Source organism: Nyctereutes procyonoides, unplaced genomic scaffold (genome assembly GCF_905146905.1).
Source record: "Nyctereutes procyonoides isolate TBG_1078 unplaced genomic scaffold, NYPRO_anot_genome, whole genome shotgun sequence".
In the NCBI taxonomy this organism is placed as follows: Eukaryota; Metazoa; Chordata; class Mammalia; order Carnivora; family Canidae; genus Nyctereutes; species Nyctereutes procyonoides.
In genome coordinates, this window is record NW_026575146.1 from 70,322,831 (window position 1) to 70,336,170 (window position 13,340).

Consider the following 13,340-nt stretch of genomic DNA (forward strand, 5'->3'; position numbering starts at 1 on the left):
GAATCCAATGAATGGGGCAAAGGACCCTATATTTTCGTGCCTTCATTTCTGTGTGCTTCACCAGCCTTCCACCCAGAATCCTGTTTTCTATTCCTGCAGATTCAATAGTTCAGTAGTTACTCAAGTAACAAAACATAAATATATGTATACGTTATGACATGATTGAAACAATTACATGCCCATGCCCTCATAGTGTTAGAAGTTTTTATTTCTGATTTTTAAATTAATTTTTGTTGAGAACATCGACGATATACTCTCTTAGCAAATATCAAGTGTAATAGACCTAGAATAATGTGCAGTCACCACGCAGTACTTCAGATCTCCAGAATTTATTCCTCCTTCATAAATGAGATTTTGCACCATTTGACCAATGCCTCCCACTTTGCACTCTGCCATGTCCTAGCATCACAATTCTATTCTGCTTTTAGAAGCTCAACTTTATTAGACTACAGATATAATTGAGATAAAACAGTATTTGCAATTTTGTGTGGCTTATTCCATTTATCCTCCAGGCTCATCAACTTTGTCCAAAATGGAAGAATGTCTTCTTTCTTCTGTTTCTTCTTTTTGAAAGACTGAATGGTACACATATATGTATTATATTCTATGATATATGTATTTTATATATTGATATTACATAATCCATATATGTCATATTTTCCTTAACCACTCCTCATAGAAAACAGGAAAACAACAGGAAGATGACACTCCCTGTTTGCTAGAATAACTAAATTTAAGAAAAAAAGAAAATTGGGATCCCTGGGTGGCGCAGTGGTTTGGTGCCTGCCTTTGGCCTGGGGTGTGATCCTGGAGACCCGGGATCGAATCCCATGTCGGGCTCCTGGTGCATGGAGCCTGCTTCTCCCTCTGCCTGTGTCTCTGCCTCTCTCTCTCTCTCTCTCTCTCTCTGTGACTATCATAAATAAATTAAAAAAAAAAAAAAGAAAATTTTAGGAATACCTGGGTGGCTCAGTGGTTGAGCATCTGCCTTAGGCTCAGGGAGTGATCCCAGTCCAGGGATCCAGTCCCACATCGGGCTCCCTGTGAGGAGCCTGCTTCTCTCTGCCTATGTCTCTGCCTCTCTCTGTGTCTCTCATGAATAAATAAATAAAATCTTTTAAAAAATTTTATTAACACTAATGTGGAGGAATTAAAATAGTCCTACATTGCTGATGAGTATGAATAAAGTATAGGAAAACTGGCATTTACTTTATAAAGTGAAACATTTTCTATCCTGTTAAAAAAAATGTAAACACAAGAATGAAAACTCTAATCTCTTCCTTTCTGTATTTTTCCATTCATTCATATTGCACTCCTACTATAGTTTACAAACATTTTGGGGAGGGGGCTGGGTACAGTATACTTTATCCATGGTACATGATAAAGTAGAGTTCCCCCAGCCCCTCTTCTTCTTCAGTGGGTCTGGGATGGTAACTGGAAGTCAGAAGATTCTCCGTGTTGGGGTATTACTCAGTGCAAGGACTCCCCAGCAGATGAGGGCTTCACTCTTTCTCTTGCTCTTTTTCAGGCTGGTGGTCCAGGGGGTTCTTAGTCCTTGGAGGCCATGCAGACCATAAGGTTTGGCTACGGGTGCTGTAGCCAAATTCATTGTTATACCATGAAATGAGCTTGACAGGGTGGTTGTTGAGAGCAATGCCAACCCCAACATTGAAGGTAGAAAAGTGGGTGTCCCTGTGAAAGTCTCAGGAGACAAGTTGGTCCTCAGTGTAGCTGGGAATGCCCTTGAGCTGGCCATCTGATGTCTGCTTCACTACCTTCTTGATGTCATCATATTTGGAAGCTTTCTCCAGGCGGCAGGTCAGATCCATGACTGACACATTGGGGTTGGGGGACACAGAAGGCCATGCCAATGAACTTTCCACTCAGCCTCAGCTCAGGGATGTCCTTGCACTGCTGGTAGAAGTAGGGGTAATGTACTGGGCAAACCCTCAGCCATCATATCAGTTTCCCTAAGAAGCCATCCATGGTCATCTGAGTAGCAGTGATGGCATACATAGCCTGTGGTCATGAGTCCCTCCATGATGCCAGAGTTTTCATGGATGACCTTGGCCAGAGGGTCCAAGCAGTTTGTGGTATAGGAGACATTGCTGAGAATCTTGAGGGAGTTGTCATATTTCTCATGTTTCATGCCTGTCACACGTGGGGGCATCAGCAGAAGGGGCAGAGATGAAGACCCACTTCGGCTCACCATTCATGTATGCCCCAGCCATCTCCATGATGATGAACACCCCAGTGGACTCTACAACATGCTTAGTAGCAGCATCACCCAATTTGATATTGGTGGAATCACACTCCTGGAAGATGGAGATGGGGTTTCCATTGATAATAAGTTTCTCATTCTCAGCCTTGACTATGCTATGAAATTGGCCATGGATGGAATCATACTGAAACATGTAGACTATGTAGTTGAGGTCAATAAATGGGTTATTGGTGGCCACAATATCCATTTTGCCAGAGTTAAAAGCAGCCCTAGTGACCAGGTGCTCAATTGGTCAAATCCGTTTACTCCAACCTTCACCATTGTGTCTTGGGGGCACAGCTGGCACTACCAGAAGACATGGCTGTCTATTGATTGAGGAGGAGTGGAGAGCCACAAACATTTTTAGTTGATAGGGAAACAGAAGGCAAGGCATATAGGTGGGGCCCAGTATGTACATCTTTATGGTTGTTATAGGACACCTAGAGCTCAGCTCGCAGGATGTTATAGGGATTAAATTACATCATATATATGAGGTCCTCATAACTGCCTTTGGTCCGGCATGATCCCAGAGTCCCGAATTGGGCTCCCTGCATGGAGCCTGCTTCTGTCTCTGCCTCTGTCTCTGTCTCTGTGTCTCTCATGAATAAATAAATAAAATCTTAAAAATAAAAATGTTCTGAAAAAGTGTTGCTGTGTAGACTGCTTTAATGAAAGACTTAATGTTTGAAATACATTAAAGATTACAGCACATGGGAGCAATCTGTGGCTTGAAATTTCATAAAGCTGCTATATTTTTATGATTGGTATCATCAGATGATTTGTTTTGTGAATTTTATCACAACAATGAGGAGTCCTACATGCTTCAGGTCATTGATACCAATTTGTCTTGTTGCATCTGATGTTATCTTTGTTCATTTGGTTCAGGGTTTTTCTGCCAGATTCCTGTGGAAAATGAAAGCTCTCATCTTTCTTTACTGGAGATCCTGGCCTTTTCAAATAAATATTCTAAATGGTCTTTGGTTTAATGAGTTTCCATTTTATTCTGTACACGGTCACAGATATTCTCTCCTTTATTACTTTTTTTTATTTTCAGCAAAAGAAAAGTACCATGTAATTACTGTATATTCAATTGTCTTGAAATTCTATAGTGTAACTCAGCACCAATGACAAATGACATTATTTTAAGGAACTAATCATGCATTTGTTGGTGTAAGGAAGGAAGCAGTCATGATGCTTTATCTTGACTTTATCCTTGTCTTTCCCTAAGGTTGTCTGTAACTTCACTTTACATTAGTGATAATTCTAGAAACTAAGTGGCATAGAATATTGTTGCCCACATCTTAAAATCAGATATCTGTTTCTCATTTCTGAATCAGTAGTACTTGGAAATAGAGTTTAGGAGATGAATATTGAAAATGCTTCCTAAGTATTCTAATGAGGCCATCAGAAAACAGCATTTTGAGAAATAATTTTCTATATTCTTCTGTAATATGCTCTCTTCTTTACTGAGCATAGTAGTGGATTTGAAACTGTAAATTCTCCAGCAAGAGTCATGTTTCTTTTTTCTTGTCCATAGATCTTGCTGTCTCTAGTTTGAATCTGGTCAACCTCGTTGGAAAAGTAAAGAGCCCTGGCACATGAAGAGAAAGGAGACCATAGTCACACACCGAGGTAGGTGGGAGTGAATGAAGCAGATGACACAGGTGAAGGCCAAAAGTCAAAGGAGAAAATTTGATTTTAAAATGTGGTTTTACGAAGTTCTACTTGAATGTAAAGATTCTGGAAGCCTAGGTTTAATTCTCTGTGGTCACAGATGGACATTTCCTGTCTTACTCTTCACATGCTCCTACATCCTCTAAGGACTAACCTTCTTTCTGTTCTAGTGTCTTCTTTGGCATTCACAGTGAAATCTAAAAGCCTCCCATGGCCAGTAAGAGTCTATGATCCTATTAATGTTCCAATGCTTTTGGGGACATGAGAAAAATCTGTACACATAAGGAGTTTCGAAGTGGAGGCCCCAGTGTGATTTACTCCTTTCCCATTTTGGGGTGCACTTATCTTTTGGAGACACACACAAAACCTGGTACATCAAGATTGTGGGCTAGACTGACCTTCCCCAACCAAATCTTAGGCAAGGTTAACTTCCCCATGGAGGCTTTCCCATTGAACAAAAGCGGGCTGCCATAGAAGTAATGACCTGAGCAGTAGTGGTTTTACTTGTGATGATATGGTGGTGAGATAGGAGATGTTAGTCGTTATACTGGGGGGATGAAATTACAATGAGAGTGGGGTTTATATAGGAAGGGGATTTTTAAAAATATAGATGACCTTATTTAAGTGTAAGAGTACGAATTTTTATAAATTCATGAAATAAGTAATGTATTTTAAGGCATAAATGGAAAAAATGATTAATTGGGTTATGTGCATGAATGTAAGAAAAGGATGGTGAATGATAGGTCAAGTTATTGGAAAAATTATGATAAAAAATGGAAAGACTGAGCAAAAAGATGAAGGGTAGGGGAAGAGGAGAGAATATAGAGTAGATATATAGAGAGAATTGTTTGTTTGAGATTTTTTTTTTTGTTTATGGAGTTTTATATTTTAATTGGTGGGGGGAAATGATTGTATTGGAGGAAAGGGTATGAGTTTTGGATAAATGGGGTGGTGTAAGAAAATTATAGGTGTTATAATGGGTGGATTAATGCGATGTAGGATGGGAAGTGATGGTTGGTTGTTTGAGTTTGAAAAATGGAAAGGTGAATTTTCCAGAATTGTGTAATATTATGTTGGACAGGATTGAATAGTAGTGTGTTAAGAGTGTTTTGGTAGAAAGAGATGAAAAGATTGAGTATTTGTTAGTTGTTCTGGCGATGTGATAGGACAAAGCTGATTGGGATAAGTAATATGCACTCATTCCTGAAAGAAAGGTTTATTGAGCATCTACTACATGTTCCAGGTATATGTGGATGCATTGGATATGTGTCCAGGACATTGTGGTGGGAATCTTACATACAATATGCATGTTAAACATTCTAAAGCCCTGGGAATTGGGTACTATAGGCTCATTTTCTCCTGGATGATTTGGGTGCTGGGTGTGCCTCCTTGGGAGTAAAGATTCCTTCTCTTATTTTTCATGATTACTAATCTTAAAAATAATGTTGGATGTGATGTCACACATCTAGAGAGAAGACTGGGAGATAGTGTGGATTAGAGGCTCTGAGGATAATTTGATGGACCATCATTTGCATTTATGTATTTGTTAATTTTAATTAACTGTGGACTGTCCATGGACATCTCAAGAATGGAAAGCAGGATGGTATGTGTTACCTTGGAAGCACTGGTTTGACCAGAAATACAAAACTATCTTTTTTGCTCTGCTTTATCTGAGTCTTAACCTCGGGAAAGTGTAAATACCAGTTTAGGCCACCCAGCAGGTGGAGCTGCTAGGAACTCTGTTCTTTGAGCTGTTATAACAAGGGAGGTGCAGGGACTGGCAATGGAGCTTGGTGAGCAATTTTGTGGTCTAAGAGGTCTGGTTTTCTTTTTTTTTTTTTAAGATTTATTTTATTTATTCATGATAGAGAGAGAGGCAGAGACACAGGCAGAGGGAGAAGCAGGCTCCGTGCAGGGAGCACGATGTGGGACTCGATCCTGGGACTCCAGGATCGTGCCCTGGGCCAAAGGCAGGCGCCAAACCACTGAGCCACCCAGAGATCCCCTGTTTTTTTTCTTTAAAGGTTTTATTTATTTATTCATGAAAGACACGGAGAGAGACAGGCAAAGACCTAGGCAGACAGAGAATCAGGCTCCTCTCAAGGAGTCTGACACAGGACTCAATTCCAGAACCCCGGATCATGCCCTGAGCTGAAGGCAGATGCTTAGTTGCTGAGCCACCCAGGCATCCCATCTTTAAAGATATATAAATATCTTTTACATATTATATATTATATATTAAGCCTGAAGCAAGGCTTAATCTCACAACCCTGAGATCGTGACCTGAGAGAAATCAAGAGCTGGTGTCCTGACCGAATCCATCTTTAAAGAAAAATTGGATTTGATTCTTACCCTTATGAAGGGATTCATCTGCCTCCTGTGTATAAACCTGAAATTTCTTTTTTTAAGAATTTATTTATTTACTCATGAGAGACACAGGGAGAGAGGCAGAGACATAGGCAGAAGGAGAAGCTGGTTCCATGCAGGAAGCCCGATGAGGGACTGGATCCCGGGACTCTGGGATCATGATGCCCTGAGCCAAAGGCAGACACTCAACCACTGAGCCACCCAGGTGCCCCTAAACCTGAATTTTGTTCAGATCCACTGGACAGGGGAAACAGTTATAATTGATTGTTGACATCTTCTAGTGAATTTTCTAGCATCTTGCCAAAAGTTAGGGGTCTATGTATTTGGATCCTGTTCACAATGTTCCCATTGGGCTAGTTCCATCTAATGTTTGGCCTGACCTTACTGCAAGCATGTGGACCAATTGATACACATCTGAAAAACCAGCTTTGGAACTTTGAATAAATATGTTAAATTCTTCAGCAAAACCATGGAGTTCCTCAGTCAGTTTAGGGAACTCTTTGACTATTGCTCAAAGTTCAACCCTATTCCAGGGAAAATAAGATTTTTTGTGGAGTGCTTGGGTGGCTTAGTTGGTTAAGCATCTGCCTTCAGCTCAGGTGTTGATCCTGGAGTCCCAGAATCAAGCCCCATACCAGGCTCCCTGCTCATCAGAGAGGCTCCCTGCCTCTCCCTCTCCTACTCCCCCTGCTTGTTTTCTCTGTCAAATAAATAAAAAAATTTTAAAAGATTTTACTTATTTATTCATGAGAAACAGAGAGAGAGAGAGAGAGAGAGAGGTAGAGACACAGGCAGAGGGAGAAGCAGACTCCACGCAGGGAGCCCGAAGTGGGACTGGACCCTGGATCCCCAGGATCAGGCCCTGGGTCGAAGATGGCACTAAACCACTGAGCCACCTGGGCTGCCCTAAATAAAATCTTTTAAAAAAGAAAGAAAAAAAGAGAAGAAAGAAACTTTGTATACACTTAGATCTTCAGAAGATTTAACATTAATGAAGCAGATTTTAGTACGTTCAGGAGAGGAGGTAGCAGAGGGGACCTCAGAGGAAAAGGAAAGTGCAACAAAGGATAGACTGAGAGCAGAGATGAGAAAGGGAGAGATAGAGGACAGATTACACTGGAGGTGGGCCCTGACTACAGGGTGGCCTTCCTAGCAACTGTGACAAAGAAGGTCGGGTAGGGGAAGAAGAGGCCTCAGAAACCCTTTTTTTGTGTTTGTAATTGCTTTCCTTACTGACTTGAAAAATTATATGTTGGCATGAGGCAATATGATGTTCCTGGTAGGGCTTGGAACCTTCAAAATACCAATTAAATCAGGAATGCCTTTCAGTTTTGTCAATTTTAGAATGATGATTTTAGCCAATTTTCCTTGGCTCATCTTTGATAAAAGTAACTTTGGAAAGATCAAAAAATCTAGTTATGGCCATTGAAGTTCTCGATGATTTCTAGTTAAGGCAGTCCATTCGTATACAAAGGCCCTTGTGGAGGGAAAGCATCTTTTATACATAAGGAAGGTGTCTCTTCCTTTGACTGGAATAGCATAGTATCCTGGAGCAAGATGAAGTCCATGTAAGATCAAGTCTGTCTCTTCCTATGAGTGTGCAACTGACTACCGGTGGTGGGACAAGAGAGCTCCTTGCTGACTCCATTTTAGTGAGGCATTCCATTACTCATTTTCACAGTTGGAAGGGAAAATTTGCTTTGTTCAGGAGGTTGGCAGATGGAGACCATGGTGGATTTATGTCCAAAGACAATGTACAAAGTCACATACCAAGCTGGATGTTTTTAAGGGGAAGGCACACAGGAGTAGTGAGCATTGACAGGAGGGGAAGCAGTGCTACAGTGCTTAGTCATTCTTGATATGATCTCAAGGAGGCTTGCTGGCATCAGAGAGGCCTTTTTTCTAGTAGAGTCAAGCTTGATCTTCTAGAAACATCAGGTTCCTTGTTTTCCCCCACGTCGGAGGTCTGTTGAAATCTCAAGAAGCTACAATTACTCAAGCATTAAGCTAGAGAGCATAGGTCAGTGAGTTAGACCCATGTAGCCAAGAGTGCTTGGAGTAGTTATAGTCTAAGAAAGTCTATATTTGGAAAATAACATGATACATCATTAATGCAGTATTTATGGAGCTTTTACTCTGTGTACACACGTGGTGCTTTGCTGGGACCCCAGGAACATGTGAGTGAGTTAATCCTTATAATACTTTAAGGATCGGTATTAGGTGTCCCCTATTTCCCCTGAGAATGTAGATGCTGGGCCCTGCCTTTTTGTTTCTTTTTCTTCCTTAACATCATGTGTATAAAATAGGAGCTAAGTATAGACTGGAGGAATATACAAAACCAAACTGGAACGTAAGAGGAAGTTCTCTTCAAATTCAAACCGTTTGTATGGAGACTTCACACAGATATGAAAGTTTCAAAGACTGACAAGGTATATATATATATATATGTCTTTGAGGAGAAAAGCAGATAAAGAAAGGGAAGAAGAAGGTACAAGTCTGGGAACTCCCAAGGATGAGATAAAATTCACAGGAAGAAGAAAAAGAGTAAATATTTAGTAAACTATTAATCTCTGGGCCACTCAAAAACAGTAGGACATAGAGAACTTGGCTCAAACAGGTCTTATTAGGTCCTTCTGTTTCTCATACCTAGTGTATATCATAATGTAGTTACATGTGGTAATAGCTCTCATCCTGGGGCACCTTCTCTCTCTAAATTCTCTTCAGTCAGTGAAGGAGGTGGAAAAGACTTTTCCTAAATCTACTGGATTTTGTGTGCTTTTTAACTCAAAATAATCTTTCTGCCAATGTGACTCATCATGGGGCAGCTTGTGCTTGGCCCATACAATTTGTAAGATATTTTGTTGGATTAAATAAGACACACATGGAAAATAACATACTGCATGAAATCACATGGAATCTAAAAAAAAAAAAGTGATATCATCAACATTAAGATTAGTTTTGTTACCAGGAACTGCCAGTGAAGGAAATGTTGAGACGTTTTTCAAATGGTAATGTGGAAGTTAGTAGTGGGAACCCTCACTAAAATGGAGTCAGGAGATTTCAGCAGGGAGAGCTCTCAAGCCCTATGACTCAAGGTAGTATGGCAGATCCAGTGGGAAGGGAAGGTCTTGCTCGCCCTTACCTTGGAAATAGACTATACTATTCCAGCCAGAGGAAGAGATGCTTTTCTTATCCCTCCCAGGCAATAGCTCAACCACTGAAAAACTGCCATCCTTCAAACTTCCATTTTACTCCAAAAGAACTTTTAGTATATAACAGAGTTGTCAACTTCCCCCTTTGTTTCCTAGGCTCACCTATGGTTTTGCCATAGCCTGTATGTCCCTAATTTGATACTACGTTATTCCTGAGTAAATCCATTTTTTGGTGGAAAAAATAACTAGCAGTTTTTATTTACTTAATTTTTTTTTAAGAATTTTTATTTATTCATGAGAGACACAGAGAGAGAGGCAGAGACACAGGCAGAGGGAGAAACAGGCTCCAGGCAGGGAGCCTGACATGGGACTCGATCCCGGGTCTTCAGAATCATGCCGTGGACTGAAGGCGGGCACTAAACCGCTGAGCCACCGGGGCTGCCCTATGTACTTATTTTTTATTTATTCTTTTATTTATTTACTTATTTTTAGAGACCGAGGGAGAGAGCAAGAGTACAAGTGGGGTGTGGAGACGCAGGGGGGGCGGATAGAGAGAATCTCATGTAGGCTTCATACTTATTGAGGAGCCATTGGAGGACTCGATCTCATGATCCTGAGATCATAATGTGAGCTGAAATCGAGTTAGACGACCAACTGTCTGAGACACTCAGGCACTCCAAACAGTTTTTTTATTTTTATTTTTTTTTAGCAGTTTTTATTTTTAAGTTTAATATAACAATACTTGGGGCACCTGGGTGGCTCATTTGGTCGTGCAGTTGGCTCTTGATTTCGGCCAAGGTCAAGATCTCGGTCCTGGGATTGAGCCCCATGTTGGGGTCCACGTGCAGTGGAGAGTCTGCTTGGATATTCTTTCTCTTCCTCTCCTCCTTTCCTTGTTTGCTCTCTTTCTCTCTGTCTTGAAATAAATAAATAAATAAGTAAATAAGTAAGTAAATAAACAAATAAATCTTTTAAAAAATCCATAAATGTCACTATGGTTACTTAAGATGAATAAATACTGGGGTTCTCTTGCATAAGCACACTGACTATAGTGATGTATTTAACACTTGAAAGGTAAGAATGTGTCTAGAAAATTGTCACCACAAGAAAAAGTCTTAACTACATGGAGTGCTGGAAATGCTCATGAGTTTGATTGTGGTAAACATTTTGTAGGTAGATAAGGTTAAGGATCCACAGAAAAAGGGAGAGAAGACAAGGATTTCTTCACACAAGAGAAGCCATGATAGGCCCCCAGGTATTTTGTGATCTATGCCAGCACTACTTACCCATGCACCTCTTTGATGAATGTCCTGGAATATGTCAAAACTGCAGAAAGACATCGGTAGTTAATGATTTTAAAGCAGCAAAGAATGTAAATACAAACAGCCACCATCAATCCAGGAGATAGTCTAGCCATATCAGAGACAATAAATCCATGGTAAAACTCCCATTGCTGTTTCCAAAGTAAAGATTTTTTTTCCCTTTAAGATTTTATTTACTTATTCATGAGAGACAGAGAGAGGCAGAGACACAGAAGCAGCCTCCCCACCTGGAGCCAGATGCAGGACTTCATCCCAGAACCTGGGGATCATGCCTTGAGCCCAAGGCAGAACTCAACTGCTGAGCCACCCAGGCGTCTCCAAAGTAAAGATTTTCTTAACAGAGATTCTCTAGTGGATGTTGTGGGAATTAAACCCCATTGAATGCCCAAATAACAGAATAAAGGAACCAGAGAACTATTGATGCCCACCCTTGCTGGTCCTTTGACTTAAATCAACTGGGACCTGAATGTTGGGAATTTAGGATGGTTTTTGATGGATTTCATTCTGAAATGTCCTTTCCCCTACCCCTTGATGAATATGCATGTGCTCTTGATTTAAAACTCACCCAGTTTTGTTGATTGGGGAGCTACTTTTTTGGAAATGTCCTCCATATTCTCTTTACTTCCTGCAAGTAAAACCTGTCCTTTTCCTATTTTTGTCTTGGCCGTGTTTTTTTTGGCTCAACACCCACCATGAGTGAGACCAGTGTCAGGTTATAATTCTCCATGTATGTGGATATTTATTGTTATAACTTCCAGCAACAAAAACAAGTGGATGTTCAAAAAATGGAAAACAAGGTCCTGAATGTGTACACAAAAGAAGTACTGACTTTAATGATAAAGACAGATATTTAGGCACTCAAACGTATATTTCTCTGCTCCCATGAAACCTTTGGGTTTCAGCAAAGTGAACACCAACTATTGCGACTGAGAATAGGCAGCCAAAGAAAATTTTGATCTCCTTCCACCTGTTCAGTGAGGGGAGGTCCCAGAGTGGGGCCAGCCTGGACAATCTTCAGAAGAGGGAGAATCTGGGTGGGGCTGTGAAGGGTGAGGGTTCTTGGCTTCTGCTCTCCCTGCTTCTGGTGGATTGCCAGTTCTGTCTTCCCGAGTTTGTGTAGAGGACAATGGCAGACTGCCCTAATATGTGCCCCTTGGCATATTGGTTTTTTGATATAAAAACTATTTAGGAAATAGCCAATGCAAAAAGGACACTCCGACCCTGAAAAATTAGAAAATCAGTCTCCCATGTTATAGATACCCTTTCTGTACGAAGAGATAAAGAGGTATTCTTATCTGCATGGATAGGGAATTAGGAGCTGAGACATTGCATGAATAGACTGGTTACTTTTCACTACTTTATTACCACTACCTAAATTCCACTCCAAATTCTCTACTAATTGAAGGCCCAAACGGGGGTTTTTCTGACACTCAAATTCTCACAGATGTATTCTCTCTTTTTTCTAAAAATCATAAATATTATCGACATTAGTAATTTTTGTGGGTCACACTTTCATTATTGAGCCTTTGGATGTATGTAACCAGACTTTGGAATTTTTTTTCATCTGTAATCTGTCTCTGTCAATTTGATACTTAGACTAGGTAAAATAATTCTGAATGGTAAAGGAATACTGTTCCTCCTCAATAATTTATCTCTAGGGACGACTGGGTGGCTCAGTGGTGGAGCGTCTGCCTTCAGCTCAGGGCGAGATCCCAGGATCCCTGGGATCAGGTCCTACATCAGGCTTCCTGCGAGGAGCCTGCTTCTCCCTCTGCCTATGTCTCTGCCTCTCTCTCTCTCTCTCAGTGTCTCTCATGAATAAATAAATAATTCTTTTAAAAAGATAATAATAATAATTTTTCTCAGGACTACTCGGGGGCTCAGCAGTTAAGCGTCTGCCTTCTGCTCAAGGCATGATCTTGGAGTCCCAGGATCCAGTCCCACATCAGGCTCTCAGCAGGATCCAGTCCCACATCAGGCCCTTCTTCTCCCTCTGCCTATGTCTCTGACTCTCTCTCTCTCTCTCTCTGTGTCTCTCATGAATAACTAAATAAAATCTTTAAAATAATAATAATAATTTTTCTCTAAAATCTTAACGTATGTACAGGATTGAAAATGTATACATTCCTACCTCAAAGACGCATTCTATTTGCATACATAATGAAGTTCTTGTGCTTCCAGGTTAAGCATATTCTCACAGTGAGGGATTTTCATGACATCTTTTTACAGTGCGAATGGCGATGGCCATTGTGTCAGATGCTGTGACACAGTGCAGGTAAAAATGGCCATTTTTTTAAATTTTTATTTATTTATGATAGTCAGAGAGAGAGAGAGAGAGAGAGAGAGGCAGAGACACAGGCAGAGGGAGAAGCAGGCTCCATGCACTGGGAGCCCAACGTGGGATTTGATCCCAGGTCTCCAGGATCGCGCCCTGGGCAAAAGGCTGGCGCTAAACCGCTGCGCCACCCAGGGATCCCAAAAATGGCCATTTTTAAAGATATTCTTGAGTATCCACTTTTGCTGTACACATGGTGTTGCTTACAGACCCATCTGAGCGAGCTCTGG

The 13,340-nt window shown here is 40.8% G+C and overlaps 2 pseudogenes; both read right to left on the minus strand.

Annotated features, from left to right (window-relative positions):
• Nucleotides 1-1,502: 1,502 nt before the first annotated feature.
• On the minus strand, nucleotides 1,503-2,134 carry LOC129500080 (glyceraldehyde-3-phosphate dehydrogenase-like; annotated as a pseudogene).
• Nucleotides 2,127-2,542, minus strand: LOC129500081 (glyceraldehyde-3-phosphate dehydrogenase-like; annotated as a pseudogene).
• Between the last annotated feature and the right edge of the window lie 10,798 nt (nucleotides 2,543-13,340).